The sequence below is a fragment of the Agrilus planipennis genome, unplaced genomic scaffold (assembly GCF_000699045.2).
Source record: "Agrilus planipennis isolate EAB-ADULT unplaced genomic scaffold, Apla_2.0 scaffold35, whole genome shotgun sequence".
NCBI lineage: Eukaryota > Metazoa > Arthropoda > Insecta > Coleoptera > Buprestidae > Agrilus > Agrilus planipennis.
In genome coordinates this window covers 1,122,067-1,140,491 of record NW_020438957.1, presented here as the reverse complement: position 1 = coordinate 1,140,491, position 18,425 = coordinate 1,122,067, and the positions used below count along the sequence as shown (strand labels likewise).

The 18,425-nt window shown below is 33.6% G+C and overlaps 1 protein-coding gene and 1 long non-coding RNA gene across 5 annotated transcripts in view; one reads left to right on the top strand and one right to left on the bottom strand.

Moving 5' to 3' along the window:
- Positions 1-5,339, bottom strand: part of LOC108744799 (protein sprouty) — a 57,908-nt gene extending 52,569 nt beyond the window's left edge. For both annotated transcript variants that reach the window (XM_018480717.1, XM_018480719.1), the window contains exon 1: positions 4,430-5,339. The gene's annotated coding sequence lies outside the window, so the exon portion shown is untranslated. The remainder of the gene's footprint in view (positions 1-4,429) is intronic.
- Positions 2,488-18,425, top strand: part of LOC108744800 — a 27,623-nt gene continuing 11,685 nt past the window's right edge. Inside the window, exons 1-7 of one of the 3 annotated variants that reach the window (XR_003231232.1) lie at positions 2,488-2,646; positions 3,248-3,364; positions 3,433-3,577; positions 3,950-4,195; positions 13,274-13,415; positions 13,472-13,896; positions 16,344-16,811. This is a non-coding gene — a long non-coding RNA (uncharacterized LOC108744800). Of the gene's footprint in view, positions 2,647-3,247; positions 3,365-3,432; positions 3,578-3,949; positions 4,196-13,273; positions 13,416-13,471; positions 13,897-16,343; positions 16,812-18,425 lie in introns of those variants that run through there. The other 2 variants (XR_003231231.1, XR_001939012.1) reach the window with 2 other exon arrangements.

Here is an 18,425-nt window from a genome sequence, read left to right as displayed (position 1 = left end):
CGCAGTTACTTTCAACTTGTTGTGATAAATAAAGTTAAAAATTTAATTCTTTAAATTACCTACCAAAAAATGCCGGTAAGTTTACCATGAAAATTTATTAGCAAAAATTGTCAAAGATAAACTTCCACAAGATTACGTTTTAAGTACCTATTCCTTTATAAAAAAAAATTATTTAAACAATAATTCTCTTAGAAGCTATTGATTACGTAGGTATATAAAATTGATTGTCATTTCATTGTAATTAGAAGCAGCTAATTTTTGAAAGGAGGCAGTAGAGCGAACAGGGTCGGACATCAAGTAACGAGTAGATTTTCAAGAAGAGATGATAGGCATTCAGATGTTTGGAATAGTATTCTCATTTTCAAAAGGAATGACACTTTATAGACAGCACGAACGTTACCTGTTGGTGACTCATGCTGGTTGTTCGTATTGTAATAGAACAATTGAACGGGTACAACATGTTTGCCGAAACATACGATGGTGGAGGTGGCGGATAATACGGTTCGCGTGTCGTAATACTTTACTTCCTTTCAGCAAGATCCCGCATACATTTCGTATTTTATCTAGACTATGTGGACGTATTTACGACCGCGTTTGACATAATTCCCGGGAAACAGTCTATTACTAACAAAGTAGGATGTCCGGCCTAAGCTGCAATCAGTAATGTCGTTGTGCCAAGCCACCACATAAAGTACACCAGCACAAACGGCGGCAATACAATTGAACATTTTACAAAGTAAAACAGACACAAGTTCGGCTTAGGATTACCACTTTTTTAAAATAACTGGCGAATAAGAAAAATTTCATTTACAATACGTCCTTTCTAAAAAAAATAAACTTATCGACAAAATCTTTCTATATTTTCTGGAATTATAACTGCAATTTATACAGCATCTATTAAATTCGCTTTTTATAAAAATAAAACTCGTTGAAATACATTTTTATTTTTTTGAAACTACATATTTAATGTAGTGATGGTAAGGTAACATAGAAGATTTAATATCTAATAATTGTAATTGTTACCTTTCATAAATTTTTTAAAAGGGGTGCTACAAAAAATGCAACTGTTGTAAAAAGAGGACAGATGACAATCCTAGTTTGCAATTACTTTTACTTCTATATTGGTTTGACAGGTAAACGAATGTGAATAATGAATGCATTTTTCGTGTTCTGGAAAGGATAATACGGGAATTGAAGAATATAAGATTCGTATTATTTTAAAATTTATCTACCGTAATAAACATTTCAGCAAGAATTTAAGGTATTAATGTAGGGTACATCGTTCAAGGTTCATTATTCAAATATTTGTCAATTTACTGTCATTGCCAATTAAATATTAGTAGAATAGTGCAGGTAATAACTACCTGCGTTACCCAATATGAAATATTCATGATTTTTAACCTTTTTCAAATACACCAATACTATCTCTGCGATTAATGAAATTTTCTGTAGTTTTCTCTTACAGATTGCGGGTTCATCCCACACATTCATCGTTTGGTATTCAATGGACCAATTGACTTAGGAATTAATTATTGTGATGCAATTTTTTCAGAATCCTATACCCACGTTAAAGCTGTCTGACAAGATATTCGATGCGAATTGTAGTACATTTTTTGTATTAAAACAAAGATATTTTTATCTTTAGATTAGATTCAGTTGAGTTTATTGTTGCAGTGTAATGATAACTAAGAAAGTTAATTAAAAAAGCTATGTATATCGGATACAACGAACAAGTGGCAGATGTTGGAATAGGTGTTATGTATCTGTCTAGCAGTAAAGTATTGAAGGATTGGCTGCAAACAAGTGGGCTCCTTGTTTATTTATTAATGCGTTCCGTTCCTTTATAAAGGCTTTTGCCAAATATGAGACAGATCATATAAAATTCAATGTCAAAACGGCCTCACTAATGATACCTTGAGCGTGCCTCAACCCTTTTTAGGAAAAACGGTGAGGAGGTTTCCAAGTCAATCGCTGAACACTCCTTTTTTAGCGGGCCGCATACATTACTGTGTACTATGTATACTATAATAAATTCTTGATGTTTGATGTTTATTCTATAGCTGCACCTGTACCGCAAGGAGACGATTAAACACAACAGCATCCAGAAGAAATTATGAATCTATGACTGTTTTACAGATAAACCAGAAGTACTTTTGCTAGGACAAGAAACACGGGAATTGTTTTTTTTTTTATCCTTTAACAATATCGTTTCAAGAGTACAAACGATTTTATAAAAGCTACAACATGTAAAAGTATAGTAGATACTTTAACTTCCAGTTATAAAACTAGAATAATTGCAGGGACTGAGCGTTAAAGGGTTTTTGTTGATCACAACAACTTGACGATGAGTTTCGAGGCATACTGGGTTGGGTTTAGTGCAACCAAAAGTGTAAGATACTGTGAGAGCCATCGAATATCAACTGTATACATAGAAACTTACATACGTCGACAACAACAAACAGGGACATAGTCTAATTTCGTCCCGATGATGTTTTGCGTATGGTATAAATATAGCGTTCGAATTCTATTTCTCCTCGGTTTCCCGTGCACCAGGAGTGCGGCGCGGCGAGGTGCGTCCGTGATCGTGGCGACGTCGTTGTCGTCGTACGTCCCGGTGGCAGCGGCCCAACATGCCAATGATCACACGTATGTACGAGTAACTTCTATACAATGTCCCACATTCGTAAAAACATGCATTTTTTGTACTTCTTAGATACGAATATTCATTAATTAAATTCTTCATGTTGTAAAACATTTGGAAAGTTAATTCTTCAATACTCTCTCAAAAATAGAATTAATAAGGATTTAAGGAATTGATTTACACCGTTTGTCTACTTTTTCAGTACATTTAGGTCAGATCATTAAAAGCTTATGAAAAATACAAACGAAATTATTGAAAAATTGGGTAATTCAGTTATATTTAATATTATTTTGAAAATTTATTTTCAATTTTTTCCACTATAAGGTACCTCAAATTGAGAATGAATTTTCAAATTAATATTTAATATTAACCACTAGGAATTTCACTGTATTTTAAATTGTATTTGATTATATTTAACGAAAATTATCCCAGTAGTTACTTAGACAATAAAGTAACCGCTTTTTAATTAGATTTAAATGCGACAACATTAAGTTTTTTATATTTCCATTGAGTAGCCATGATATTCAATTATCCGTGTTTTCTTGATGAGAACATTTAATTTTATTGTGTATTTGTTTGCTCTTATTATATTAATGTTTATTTTAGAGGATGCTGTGTAAAGTATAATATATTTATATCCAAAAAGGGGATGTTGATGTGCAAAAACTGGTTAATTGCTTGGCTGGTTCTGGCGAAATGCTAATGGATAAGTAAGGTTTTATAGTAAGTATATCGAATTTGGGACATCCTCTACAATTTAAATGCACGTATTTACGTACAAACATGTGTAGGTACATGTACATGGTGTTTTGGATCAGTGACTGCGACAACCGATTGGTAAATAAATAGAAAAGCAGAGTGTTGAAGCCCTCAGTTAATGCTTTGTGGCAAGAAGCGACCCTGCAACATGTGAGAGAGTACTCTCCGCTGTCTTAGGTAGGTAAACGTAAGGCCAGCGAGAAGCACCTGTGTTGTGCTTGACGAGTTGTTGTATTTGGCAAAACCTCGACCGGTTAGAGTGATGCACTTTTGCCTCTTTTTAACTGACCTGGGTTTTATGTTATTCTTCTAAGTAAAAAATGAATGAGGACATCGAATTTTTTAGGAAACGAATATCTAAATTCTGATTGGTTTAAGCTTTCATATGTTGTTGTATTATATCATCTGCAGTGTTTTCGTGGGCACTAGAATGTGTGAGTGTTGGAGACTCCCACCGTCTTTAGTGTACGTTACGCTACTGAGCGACCGAGAAAAAGTTCCCCTCGTGAGCGGAAATCAACTATTTAATATTGAGTTTTTTTGCCGCAGCGCTCGGGTGAACGAACTTGGCGATTCAATGAGTTACGGATCTGAATGAACGGGGCGATGTCGAAGGCCTCGTGCTTCGCGCCAAATGAACCTAGGGCACCCCACCGTGGGTTTTAAATAACGCTGAAACTCGCACGAAGAAATCAGAAGATGACGTGATGGAATCCGCACGCGTTAATTACCCCCCTTTTGAACCATGACAAAAATAGAAACGGACTGGTTAAAACAAACACAACAAACGATTAGGTAACAACATATTACCTAGTAGAAATTCTAGTGACACATTAACCAGTGAAGGTTTTTTTCTTAATGAAAACGAGTTACACGTTTGGGTGTATCGTAGGGTACCTATTGACTCCAAAACGAATTGCGCTGAAATCGGGTATAAAAGACATAATAACATTACAATTACAAAATAGGGTATACAGCATAAGGTGGGTGCAAATAAAATAAGGTTTGTGTTTATTGATGACAACTTACCTCGAAAAAGTGTGTTTGGTGGAGAAGAGTTGATATTAATCCAGTGGTTTGTTTAAGGGTTCGATAACAAAAATAGCTAAATAAAAGTTCAAGAGATGCGGCAACCTGAAGACTCATGTCATTTCACCGCCAATAGCACTTACTTCACTTAACGGTTCACTGGGAGGGGGGGTTGTACCGGCGGACGTGGGGGTGCGTACGCGCACTCTCTTTTCTACCAACGGGGTGGTAATTCGCTGGAAGAGGAGGAACGGGTTGGCGGAGATGCGGTGTGGGTTGCGGACAATTATAATGACTATACTACACGAGACGGGGGCTATAACACTTGTACGGCGGCAGCCATATCGTCTGTTCCAATCGTAGGAGTACTTGGCGCCTTTTCACTTTACATTCAACAGAACACGCAGGTAAACTTTTGTAGATGTTGTTCGTACGTTCGATACCCTGCAGGTAAAGGGTAACGTGAGGACGGTAGCTGTAGGCGCGTACAATACACCCGATTATACACTGAAACACTTGAAACGAACACGAAACAACGAGCAACCAGTACGTTTACTTCGGAAACTTTAGGCTGTCTGAACGAGGCGGTCGTTCTCGGGCTGCGAGAGTGGAACGAATGCGCGTGCGCAACCTCGCCTTCGCAGCTTCCGTCGTCCCTGGCCCCGCGCTCCATTCATTCATCCTCGCGGCGGCGGGCGACTGCCTGCAACACCAAAACAAGCTACACACACACATATACGGAATTAGAACGTCTTGGAAAACGATGAATGGGAATCGACGGAGAGGACTCCATTCTACCTATTGCATACTTAAAATTATTGTTATTAGTTTTTCATGTCGATTAAAACAACTGTGATAAAGTACTTAATACATTCAGCAATGTTTCACTCAATGGTTGCACCGATTTAGGTGCATGTAGGTAAAATTTCATAATTTCACAGGAAATTGTTTAGATTACATTATTAGTTAATTAATTGTAAAAACAGGTAATCTATCTATAAATAAATTTCAACACAGGGATAATTTAAGTTTCAGCGGCACAAGAATATGTAGTCTAGGGGAGAGAGGAGTCTTGGGGGTAGTGTGACGAAATGTGACAATGGGAAAGGTGGGGGGGTTAAGTTACCTTTACATAGTATGAACCAATAGCAAAAGGACTGCATGACGTAATGTGACAAGCAAAAGGGGATATAAGACCTGTGTGAAAAGGGGACAAGGGGGGGGGGGCAAAATGTCAATGTAGTGCAAGTCTTACTACGATCTATCTACAATTTGCAAATCGAAGGTGTAAAGTTAATATTGGTAAATTGTTACACTGAAAAATGTAGGGTCCAAGATATCCAATCTTACTATTTATCGATTGTATTAATAAAATAGGTAACGTTAATTTAAATGAAAATAAGTATCTGCATAATAAACATAATCTATGATCAAAAATGCAACGGAAATAGTACATAATTAACTTATTAAGTGTCAACGAACTATGCACTATTTCTTTAGGCAATATTGCATAGGTAAATTATAACTAATTAAGATATACTATAAGGTAATTATCACTTACCTAAGGGCAAAATGGAACAGACGAATTATTTTATAAACCTCTAATGAACTGTTAAAAAAGAAACATGGAAACCCGAGGAACCAGTAGAAATAAGACCTTATTATTCTTTAATCAGTCTGTAAACTGTAAACCCATATCAGCCTCAGATGTTTACATTGTAAAATAATACATATTTCTAGTAGCATGTGTTTCGCATTATGGTAGTGCAATTGACTTTACAAAACCAAAAAATAACATGCATTTACGACTCTGTGATGTGCAGAATGTTTTAGTTCTGGTAGAATCAACATGACTTTGAATCAATTTTGAAACAAAATTACTGTGTATCAAGTTTACAAATTACAAATTTTACTGAAACAACAGACTTTAATGAAAATAATATTGGAATATAAGTCAGTAATTACTTATTTTATCGGTTTATTCCAAAAACAAATGCAAAACAGTTTTTGACATTATTGACGACTTTTCTTTTTTTATATGTTATGAGTGAAACGTCATCATCATCATCACAAGGTCGACAGTCCTAAGACATGCACTTCCACTTTTTCCTATCCTCAGCTAATCTTCACATTTCCTTAAAACTATCAGAACATTCCACATCCTTAACTATTTGTAAATAGTAATTTAGTCTAGGTCTATCTCTACTGCTCTTAATTCCTGTTTCTGCTTCTAATATGTCTTTAAATAGTTCTTTATACCTGAAGAGGTGTTCTACCAACTTATCTCGCCTATTTCTTATTGACTTCCATAGTGACCTTTGTTCTCTTAGCCTTCTTAATACCTCCTCATTTGTAATCTTCTCTATATCTACGATATCCTCATCATTCGTCTGTAACACCGCATTTTGAATGCTTTTAACCCTTTTTCCTTGGAAACTGTACAGAATATGTTTTTTGCAACATCTATCATCCGCTCATCCGCTTCTCTAAGAACTATTTTACACTAACCGAATTCTCAAAATCTTTTGAACAAATGCTTTAAAATGCATTTGTTAAACTTATTTTACTTTATGAAATGTTGATTGAATGAATTTGTACGAATTTCCCTATATGACATCGTATTCTTCAAAAGATAATATCGTCTATTGATGCTTGTATATATTCCCTATGTTCGGTTCTCAATTCGAATCTGCACATGTATTGTATAGATATTCATAGGTATCTTAAAAACTAACATCATTTAAAAATTATCAGTACACAGAGAAAACTACATTTTTATGACAACGCAAAAATTACAATTTTCGATTGTAAATTACTGAGTTTGTCGTAGAAATAGTAAAATTTATTAGGTAACTTATAATAATCTCAATGTTGATATGTTTCTTTAAAAATTATTTCAAGTTTCTTAATTATTGCTATTAAATNTTTCTACTTGAATTAAAAAAATTGTTCCCTCATTATATATATTATAATAAATGAGTTGTAATTTTTATATATGTTCAATGGTTATTTGTTTAAGCAACAATCAAACGTAACGGATTTTCATTGTTTTGTGTCTATAAACCGCTGTGTGCCCCATTGCTGAACACTTTCTATTACCGAATACGGTAATGAAGGAAAGCAGCAACATTTTAATTTTGAAAATGGTCACAGCCGTGATCATAGTACAGTCTGCTGAATGGAGAATTATTAGACGAAGCTAGAATCCGTCTTTCTAAATGGTGATGGTACACGTACAATACTGACTACTTTTGAATTTATTTGAATAAATTAATCGTTTAGCAGAGACCAAAAATTTATTTATGTATACTTAGTAGGATTGTGAAATCTCATTCTTTCAGAAAACGATTAATTTAAGGATCTAAGCGGATGTGTTAAATTTATGTTAAATTATTTATCTGTACTTTAACTATTAGTCGAACTTATTCAAATCTTACTTACAATACAGGGTATTTAGTAATAAAATTGACGAAATAATCTTGAAATACACGTTATGTATTACTATTAGGGTCTTATTTTGAAGGTTTTATTCACTTTAAAAAATGTTTAGAAACACATCTATGTTTATGTATTTCATAATCAATAAAAACCTTTCACTATTCTGAGAAGAGCACCAATTTATGAATTAAACAAGCAATGTGATGTACAGGTAAACATGGTTATTGTGTGCAGAGTGAATACATATGTAATAGTTTTTCAGCGAATATCAGGCTTTTGTTTTTGTTTTGTGTTTTTTGTTATTTGATTAATTTTCCTGGTACTGGAAGTAACCATCTGCTAAACTACATTTCCAGGTAAATTTCATTTGAACGCACACCATATGTTTTACAATGGTTAGATAATGGTAAGCAATTTTGTTAATTGTTGACAGGCATTAGCAATAACATTCGACTCTGTTAAAAATTTATACTGTTCGTAATATTATTTTGCTATTTCTACTCAATCTTTATTACCAAAAGCAGTTTAGTTTTAAATTTTAAAATCATTTTCATTCATGTGAACCAATTCTATCGAAATTATTTGTGAAGGTAGTCCTTTGATATTAAATCTAATGACGTCATCGTTTAGCAGTTATCGATTTTAACATCCTCCGTTGCTGACGTCAACGCTTATTTCTGTTGGGTGGGTAAACATGAATGGCATGTAGTACTGTAGTAGGTTTACTATACAACTTAAAAAAAATTAAAATTGTATACCCACATAATGGCATCCGGAACAATCAAAATCCTACTCAGGCATGGGCAGCCTACAAATACGAAATAGTCAGTGATCTCAATTTCAGACACATATAAATTGATACACCTATAAAGTGCTAGGTTTGCGTGCGTGGTTGTCATTAACATTAACGCCCCGTTTGCACCTACATAGTTTGCTAGTTTACGACTAAAGAATGCAGTTTCATTCATTTTAAAATATATTATTATATCTTGCTACTCAGACCGAAAATGTCACATCGGTCATAAACCACAACTGTTTGTTAATGTATTCAAAACACAGAAGGGATTGTACGTAACAAACATGTAATAATATCGTGTTATTAACGAATAAGGCGAATAGCAAGCAAACATAATGGGGAGTTTTAAGGGGTTTTTTAAGGGGTTTTTTATGTAGATATGATTACATTTCCGATTATCGAAATACAATTGAACTTTTATAACTCGACATTTACATATTGCTTTATTACATTTAGGAGAATTCTAAACTTTTTGACTCGAATTTCTCCATTCTCTAACTCGACATTCGAGTGCGGGTTTTGTTATGAATTGGTTTTTTTTATCGAATTTTCATTATTATAATGGAATTCCTATAACTCGGTATATACATATTGCTTTATTACATATAGGACAATTCTAAACTAAATTTTTCCATTACTGAATTCAATTCATCGACATTCGACTGTGGGTTTTAAGTTATGAATTGTTTCTTTAAATCGGATTACTATTCATTTTCTTCAGGAAAATCAGCCGCAGTGATAATATAATCAATGGCTCCAGCTTTTAAAGGGGAAAATTCATCATCATCATAAGGTCGTCAGTCCTAAGACTGATTGGACACGTACTTCCACTCTTTCCTACCCTGAACTAAACTTCGCATTTCCCTAAAACTAGAACAGCCCACATCCTTAACTATTTGCGAACAGTAATCTAATCTAGGTCTCCCTCTACCCTTCCTAACTCCTGTTTCTGCCTCTAATATGTCTCTGACTAGACCTTCATGCCTGAGAAGGTGTCCTACCAACTTATCTCGCCTATTTCTTATTGACTTCCATAGNTAATGAAAAATACATAAAAATATTGAGAAAGTTATATAAAACATTATTTAAATATCTTTATCAATAGGGTAGGTTAGGTTAGGTTATCGGGTTTTGTTCAAGTGTCCACCCTCTTTCGATCCCCCACCCCCACCCGCTTGAAAATAATTTTTTTATTGAATTTTATTTGAATTATAGTGTATGAAAATTGTCAAAATAATCAACTTTCAACCCCCATAACTTTTTATGCGGGTGAGATCGCCGCAAATATTTTATGAGGTTTTACTCAGGTGACCACCCTCTTTCGATCCCCCCTATCCCCACCCCCATCTAACCCCCAACTTTTTATGGGAGCGATACCGCCACGAACTTTTTATGGTACAGTGGTGGGGGAGACCTCCTCTTTCGATCCCACCCACCAAAGGGGGGTGGTGGCCATCATCTAAACATTTACCAAATCTGCGATATTCTGATATTTAAAAGCAACTAAAATACATAACGTATTAAGTATGCAAAAATTAGTAAATGCAATCGTATACCCATATTTAGAATCTACTCTCTATCATAATCCTTCTCCTATGAATGGAGGATAAATCAGATTTGGGGACTCCCCAAGAATCAAACCAAAGAAGAGATCATAATCGTGTCTCAAAATAACATATTTATTAAGATAATTGAACATATGACTAATGAATTTCAAATTTTTGAACATAAAAGAAGGGTAAATTTAATTTAGGGAATCTCAGACTGTATGGTCCATGTTTCGGCTTACAATATTTTTTTCTTTACTCGATTAGGACACTGTGGGTAACGTATACACTTTAAATGTTAGATAGGTACCAACACTTGTAGTCGAAATGTAAGTATGTAAAGAAGCCGTTTGAATGTATGCGTTTATATCGTAAATTATAAGTCCGAAAATAGATTAAACTGATTCATGGCGGCCTACTGTGTAGCAAACAAACGAACGGCCGCCAGGAAGTTTGTCTAAATCTGAATGTTTATTAGAAACATGTTGGAGGAACGTTATTAAAAGACTTAATAATCTTAAAATTGCATTTGAAGATTATCTAGCCACGGAAATGAGCATCACAAGGATTTGGCATGCGCTTAAATTCAGATGCAATCACATAAGGTGGTCAGTGTGTTCGAGAAAGAGGCGGATGTCGTAAACCGCAGTGTATCCTTTTTCAATATAGAAGAATTGCAGATCTGTTTTACAATCAGTTCCGATTAATTACTTTTGGAGTGTTCGAGAATTGAAGCCACCACTGATTTTAAAATTTTACTTCTCAAAGGCCTCTCTTAAAGCCTACAGTGCCTCTAGGGTTGCTACCTTTTCAGGCTTTACATAAAGTATTTCTCGACTAAAAGGTTAAAAAAAAGTACTCAGCAGAATAATAAAGTATTTTATTTTTTGTTTTTAAAAACATATTTTTTGTTACACCTAGCAGCCAGTAACAAATTGCTGTCCTTCTTAAATACATTAATAGCCTCTAAACATGGCAAACAAAGATTTAAGTAAACCAAAAGCTCATTTTTAATTAGCTTTAATGCTGTCGTCCCACCACTTTGCGTTCATAACAGAGAATACTCTTTCTGTAAATGCTGAAGTGGCCGGAACGGACAGCAAAAGTGACACTACTTTGAATAGATTTGGGAAATCAGGTTGTTCCGTAAATATGCCTTGCCATTTTTCTGTGCAATATTATTGATGTAAAAATACTCTGAAATTTCGAATAATCGCTTACAAAATTATGATGTTTACTTAAGACCTTAAATAAAGTATTTTTACGTACTTTATGTGTCTTGTAAAGTATAGCGTACGCACAGTCGAAATAGAGTATAATACTTTATAACAAAGTACAGGTGGCAACCCTAACTGCCTCTAATGTTTTACTTCTCGAACGCCTTCTCTCAACCTCTCAGATACTACAACTTTACTTTTGCAACAATTTACTGATTTCTTTAAATTATAAAAAAAAGTTATCTGATGGCCTAGAATCAAAAATTTTCGACTGGACTCAATTGGGCAAAAGATAAATTGTTTTTTTGTTTTAATTAATATGAAACTGATGAGTTACGTGAATTGCAGTTTGAAAGTCCAATATTAATAACAGTTTTACTGCAAGCAAGGCACGTAATGATGATTTAAGAGTACTTTATTGATTATATTAAATTGACTAGGGAAACGTGCAAACAATCACGTAGTTTCTCATCATAAATATTCAAACGTTTTTCCATTTTCGAAAATGATTAACAATTGATTCGTGCATTCATTCTATCAGTCTTTTCATAATTGGAATTATTGAAACCATCTATTTCACGATTACAAATACTATTCTTCTTTTCCTAATAAGCAAGAAAGTGTCCCGGTAAGTTGTACCCTTTTAGGGGTCTAAGAAATTTCTAACACATCAATCTTACTTACTAATAATGACTAATTTTGCTATTGGAGAAATGCTTACGACCAAAGAGAGAAATGCAACATTTGTACAAAAATTGAATGCCTGCAAACAGTCAAACCACAGGAATGCGCAACTGGTGCGTTCTCTTCGTATTTTGGGGGGTCAAGGTATAAAATTAAATAATAAAACAGAAAGTAATGCAACCTAACCAAATTCTACCTTAATCTAACACATAAATTAGCAAAAGTTTTTACACGGATTTTGATATGGACCTCTAATTGTAGGTATATTTCTACGTTCAATTTTTCAGAAAAAAAGACAAAAATTGTTACTAAATTAGGTTACATTAGTTTTTGAACTTTGCGCCTAACTTATACACTTAAAGATAAATTGCATTCTTTATCAGTTGAAAAATGTATACTATCGCGTGTTATTGGCAGATAAATTCTTACAAAACTCATTCATAAAACATTGTTTTTTAAAAGTAGATAGGTGTTATTGTAAACATAATGAATTTCACCGGATACAGAACATCATTTACAACGAATTCTTAATAGAGGTAGACGTTGGAGATAACAAAATAATCACCTTCCTGTCTCAATACGGCGGTGTTGGCCGAAATGGAAAAAGCAACCAAATTCGAAATAAACACACTTGAATAGCAACATCCTTTTCATTGTCTGAATTTTAATGTATGTATTATAATGGATGAAAACCTGAATTCCTTCACGTTTCATTTTTCTTTTTAAATTGACTACAATAAAAATCAGGGTATACATGTATGTATACTACCATTTTTGTTCTTCTTAAATATATACCTAACGTATATCTATCTGCCCGTTTCATTGTATAGGTAAGTCACAAAATCAATTAATATGGGAAGTTAATAAAATCATTATTTAATTGTTGCCAATGTCAAAATTATTCTAAATTGTTCTTTAAATGAGCAAAATGTAGGATTTTATATATTATAGGGAAATGTCGGAACATTACATAACCCGTTTCGGAAAGATTAATAAAAAATTAAATTGCAACAATAACTAACTCAATTTTTTCATAATAAAACTATTGCAGTTTACATTTATCATTATTAATCAGTAAGTTCAGGTTCTAATGTATGATTATGTAATGATGGGATTGGTCCATATTTATTAGTGGTGCAAGCTAATATATGATTATTTTCAGAAACTCGGAAAATAGGAAATGGAATGATTAACAAGAGATTTACGGATTAGCTTACCCCCAGTTGTATATGACAGGTCAGTAATTACCACAAGTATTCTGATGCACTAGGATCATGGCAGACACAAATTTAAATTTTGTTACGGTAGGTATACACGCATATTTTCTGTGTATGTTCAGCAAAATTTGATCCTTGTACAGGAGCAGGACGATAGCTGGGTGTAGAGCTCGCGGTTGCCACGGTGACGACCGTGAAAGCGTAGGTCTAGGACAGCCTCCCGCCTACGTACCCTGCGAAAAGCGCCTACCACGGGGATTCCCATTTCAATAAAGACGGCACCCATGGTTGCTTAGGGTGGTTCCGTTTAATAATTATTTTAACATACTTACTACCCATCCTAGGAACTCACGTGTCCAAACTTTAATCATTGTAAAAGTGGTCACCGCTGAAATTATGTCATCCCCATGATAATTGTGTTATTAGATCACTTTGCAAGGCACGGCAGAGGTGGTTGCACCAGGCGACTAAACGAAACATGCTAATTCCTGTAATTAATTTACTGGAAGATTCTCGGTATACGCATCCACCTATGTGACACCCTTTGGATTTTTGAAAATTCCTACAGGTATTGATTGATTGACATTCGTATTCGTTCCCTAATATTTATCAACATTTATCCTTGAAGAAGCTTTAACACCATAAAGCGAACGTTAGCTATATATTAAATAAAACTGTTTCACCCTTTAAATTGATTGATGCGTTCTAGAAAATTTGATTAGGTAGATAACTGTTCTAAAGTATAAATTTAAAGTTTAAATATTTAATACGCATTTTAAAGCGCCTTTACGAAATCACTTGTTTTCCTTCATTCTGAGAAAACAAAAGTTTTCCCAAAGTCCATCAAAATGTGACAAATGTGTCCTGTATTTACGTATTTAACAATTTTACTGAAAATCTCTATAAATAATTGTTGTATTTACCATTCCTTTGGTCTTTACAATTTATTATGTGTTTACTTAATACTGATATCGTTTAATTTTTATGAACAAATTCTACAGCAGTCAAACTTTCATTTTTGAGCTTTAATATGACAGTTGGGCTGCCCAATTTAATTTTCTACTTGGAAAGTAGAAAATTGAAAATAACAGACTATATTTCACATTGATCCTGATTATGTCCTTGTAAGGTAAAATCTGTATATTAAGAATTTTTAACAAAATTTATTTTATATAAATGCTACTATTGGTTAACAAAAGGAACGCTTTTTTGCTCTAGTAACATAAAAAAATCACCCTGTATGCATTTATTTGTTTATGCAATTCAATGTGCCGCTTATACTTTGCAGTGTAGTAAATACACTTGCGAAGGATATGTAAAGGATGGAGCAAATTGTATGAAGAACCTGCCCTGTTGCCTCGCAGGGGCCCATAATTAAAATCGCTTTATAATTATGCGATACTTCAAAGAACAAACACCATAAATCTTATTTGGACATTGCGTTTTTTGTAATGACGTTTTGCAATTAACTTACAAATAGGTAGCCGAGCTCGTTAGTGAATCGCGCGAGAGCTTGATATTATATTATGAGTACAAGTAGCGATTTGAAATACGTACAAGGGTACGTCAAAAAAAATTAAAATACAGAGACACTGCTTGTGTGACTGATTCTGCAACACTATATCTACCAAGATTAATTTCTAATGTGTTATTAATTCATAAGATACAGTACAATTAACAACTCAGTCGGGAAGAAATTATAAAGAATGGAAAAAAAATAATTTTGCGCCATTAAAATCAATGAAAACCATTACATGAGATTATTATAAAATTTCTGCATATTTTGAGAACAAAGACAGAGCATCTTTTTTTATGCAAGTATGTATTATAGCGAGCACGAGCGTGTTTGTGTGCGATCGGGCATACGTGTGTGTGAGCGCCTTATCGATTTGCCGACTAGCCGCGGACGCCTTTCTTCATGTGCGCCGTATTTGTAAATATGTGTGTCGTACCTGCGTTTTCGGAAAGCAATTAAACAATTCAAAGAAAAAGAAACTTTTCCGGACAGCTCGAGAAGGTTCCCGAAAGGAAGCAAAAGAGTATTTGAAGGGAGAGACGATCGCCAGAGTAGAGTAGAAATAAACTGACCGTTGCAGAAGTGAATCGAGAAATAAATTGACAGCGCATAGAATAGTGATATAGTAACAGTACTGTAAATAAATAGAGTAATTCATCACTTAAGTTAGTAATAATTTAATAGTGTTTTTAAGTTTCTTAATAATTAGTGTAAATAAATAGTTTTTGTCGTTGTGAGTTTAAAAAGTTAATTTGTTAAAACCCACGAACAGTATTAAGTAAGGACATAACTGCGGGTAGGCATAAATCCATGAACTGAAAGTTCTGACCCATGTACAGGTCCATATATTAACGATACATCGTGAAATTTACAACTGAAACTACTGAACTTCATATAGCTTAACGCGAATATTTTTGTCCAAATAGAGAATTTTTGCGATTATTTTTGGTAAACATGGTATTTAGGTACAGCCTAAGAAAATTTTGCTTCCTGTTGAACAGATGATGGAAAATCGAATAGGAAATATAGGTACCATGCATGTAATGTGAGACATTTTTAACTCTTTCTAGTCCAGGTTGTTATACACATGTATACAAATAATATCACAGTGCTGAAGGCGTTTTGATTTAGGTGAAATTAAATATTATACTTGTGGTTTTACATTATCATTTGTACACAACTCTAGGCGTCTTGGGTTGTATCGGACTTAAACCACCCAAAAAAAAAGTCCTAAGTATTAAGCTTAAACTTGGAAATCGAAAATTTTTGTCGCGTATCTCTCCCATATTCAACAAAATTTTTGGTTTCACCTCGTACTCGAAAAATAAGACTTGATTAACCAAAGAAATATGAGCTCTCAACAGTGTAATTGAAAATTGAAAGGCGATATTGGGAAGACACGTTATAGTTTTCATGCTTTTAATAATATCATAAAAGTGAATGATTTGGTTAAGTATTTTCATTAAGTAAAATGTAATATTCCCTGAATTTTTCAACAGATCCATTTTGGATAATCGTCGCTTTTATGATTCAAGAATTAAACGATGGGCAAAGAATACAGTCTCGCAAAATCTAGTCAAAAAGTGATCTAATCTCTACAGTTGTGAGAGATACATGTTATGTCCGATTAGCCTTAATAAAATCATTAAAGAGTTTAGAGTTTTCTAGAATGGAAAAAAAGATATGAATAAGTGGTTTCTTCATCAATAAAATAAAAATATAAGTGGCGAAATAATTATGAAAAACCAAATTTAATCATTCGCAAGTAAGTGGAAATGATAAACAATTTACAGTGAGTGACGGCTAACAGATGGCTACAAGAATTTGAAATTCGGTTTTTATAAATTTCTACGGAAAAATTATCCCATGAACCAGAACTGTCTTTTAATGAATATGTATCATACCTATTACTGTTTTATATTTTTATGTATGTTTATATTGCTAATGATAGAAATTACCACATATTAAATATAACGATTTTTTAAAGTGAAAAATCGATAATGTGGACAGTTGTTTTTTTGCTATTTTTTTAGTAGTTGCCATAAGTGTTAATTTATAATTGGTTTAATACCAAATTAAAGTAAACGGGAGTGTAGCCAACGAATCTAGGTACGATTAGCAAATTATTATTGTTTATAGATTAATGCTAATTTTTTAATTTTTAAGTGACTACTTATAATATAGATAAATACATACGTAAATGTCACCATACATCTCGTATCTGTGAAAACAAATTATTCTCGTAAGCATAAATAATAATGGACATGCAACAGGTATCATGCGTAATCTACAGTTTATTGCCTTTTTATNATGGGAGCCTTGTTGGTAGTGAGGAATGCACGGCTATTTATACAGCACTCCAGCACCAAGCAAGGGTTGGAAAAAAGAGGGGTGGAAAGTGGGGTGATAAGGGAAGGGCGAAAACAAACGATAAAAACGAATTCGTTTTTAAAGTTAGGTTCGCGAGAAAGAATAAAAAAACTGACAGTGAATAACGACAAGACATGCATGAAAATGTAGGGTTGAAAAAAAGAAGCGTGAATCTACGATAAAAATTAATAAAAAGAGAAAATAATGAGTGCAAAAAAAAGAATGATAGACACTAAAATAACTATACTACAGAAGGAGAAATTAATATAAGATAGGAACTACAACCGAAGAAGAGAAGGAAGAAGGCATTTGTAAAATTGAAGATTTAAAAAAAATAATTAAAGTAGTAGAGAAAAGTACATAGTTAAGTAGACTTTCGGTTGTAGCAAGGGGTTACTCAGGTAATCGGGGCTCATTAGGGTGGAGAAAACCGGTCGTACGGCAAGTTGGTTGTTGTTGGTATCTAATTCGGGGAATAAATTTCGTAGTAATACTATCTACGATATCAGGTTGAGGGAAAATTTTTGTTGCTGTCGTCACACCCTCGTCGGGAATCGAACCCGGGAGCAATCAGAGCATTGGTGCGTAAAACCAAAGGTTCTGGGTTCCATCCCCGGCGAGGGTGTGACAACAGCAACAAAAATTTTCCCTTATTAGCCTGAAGTAGTTTGTAATGGATAAAAATTGAAAATGAATTTTCACATTAAAATTAAAAATATCGGTTTTTATTTGCTAAACCCTGAAATTAAAAGTTTTGACTTGTTGGGTTGATCTTTGTTTTCATTTTAGTAGACTCAAAATAGAGTAGACAATCCCATACATAACAAGAATTGTTCAAGGAATATTTAGTTCACTAATCTGCGCATTTTCCTACATCTAGCACATCTTACATCCTTAATTATGAACAATAATCTAATTCAGGTCTACCTCTACTCCTCTTAACATCTGTTTCTGCTTCTAATAGGTCTGATGGATATATTTATTCCGCAGTTAATTATTTTAATTAATTTTTATTACGTTTTTTCTAAAAAATATACCTATGCATTTTATCATATACACTAAACTCGATTAAATAATGAAATTGTCACACGTGTTGTCCTTTTTAAATGCATGTATGTACAGTACATATTTATATGTATATACATGTACATATATAAACCATGTATCAATTTCAGGGGCTTAGTCCTCTAGAGATTTTCCCTGCCATTTCT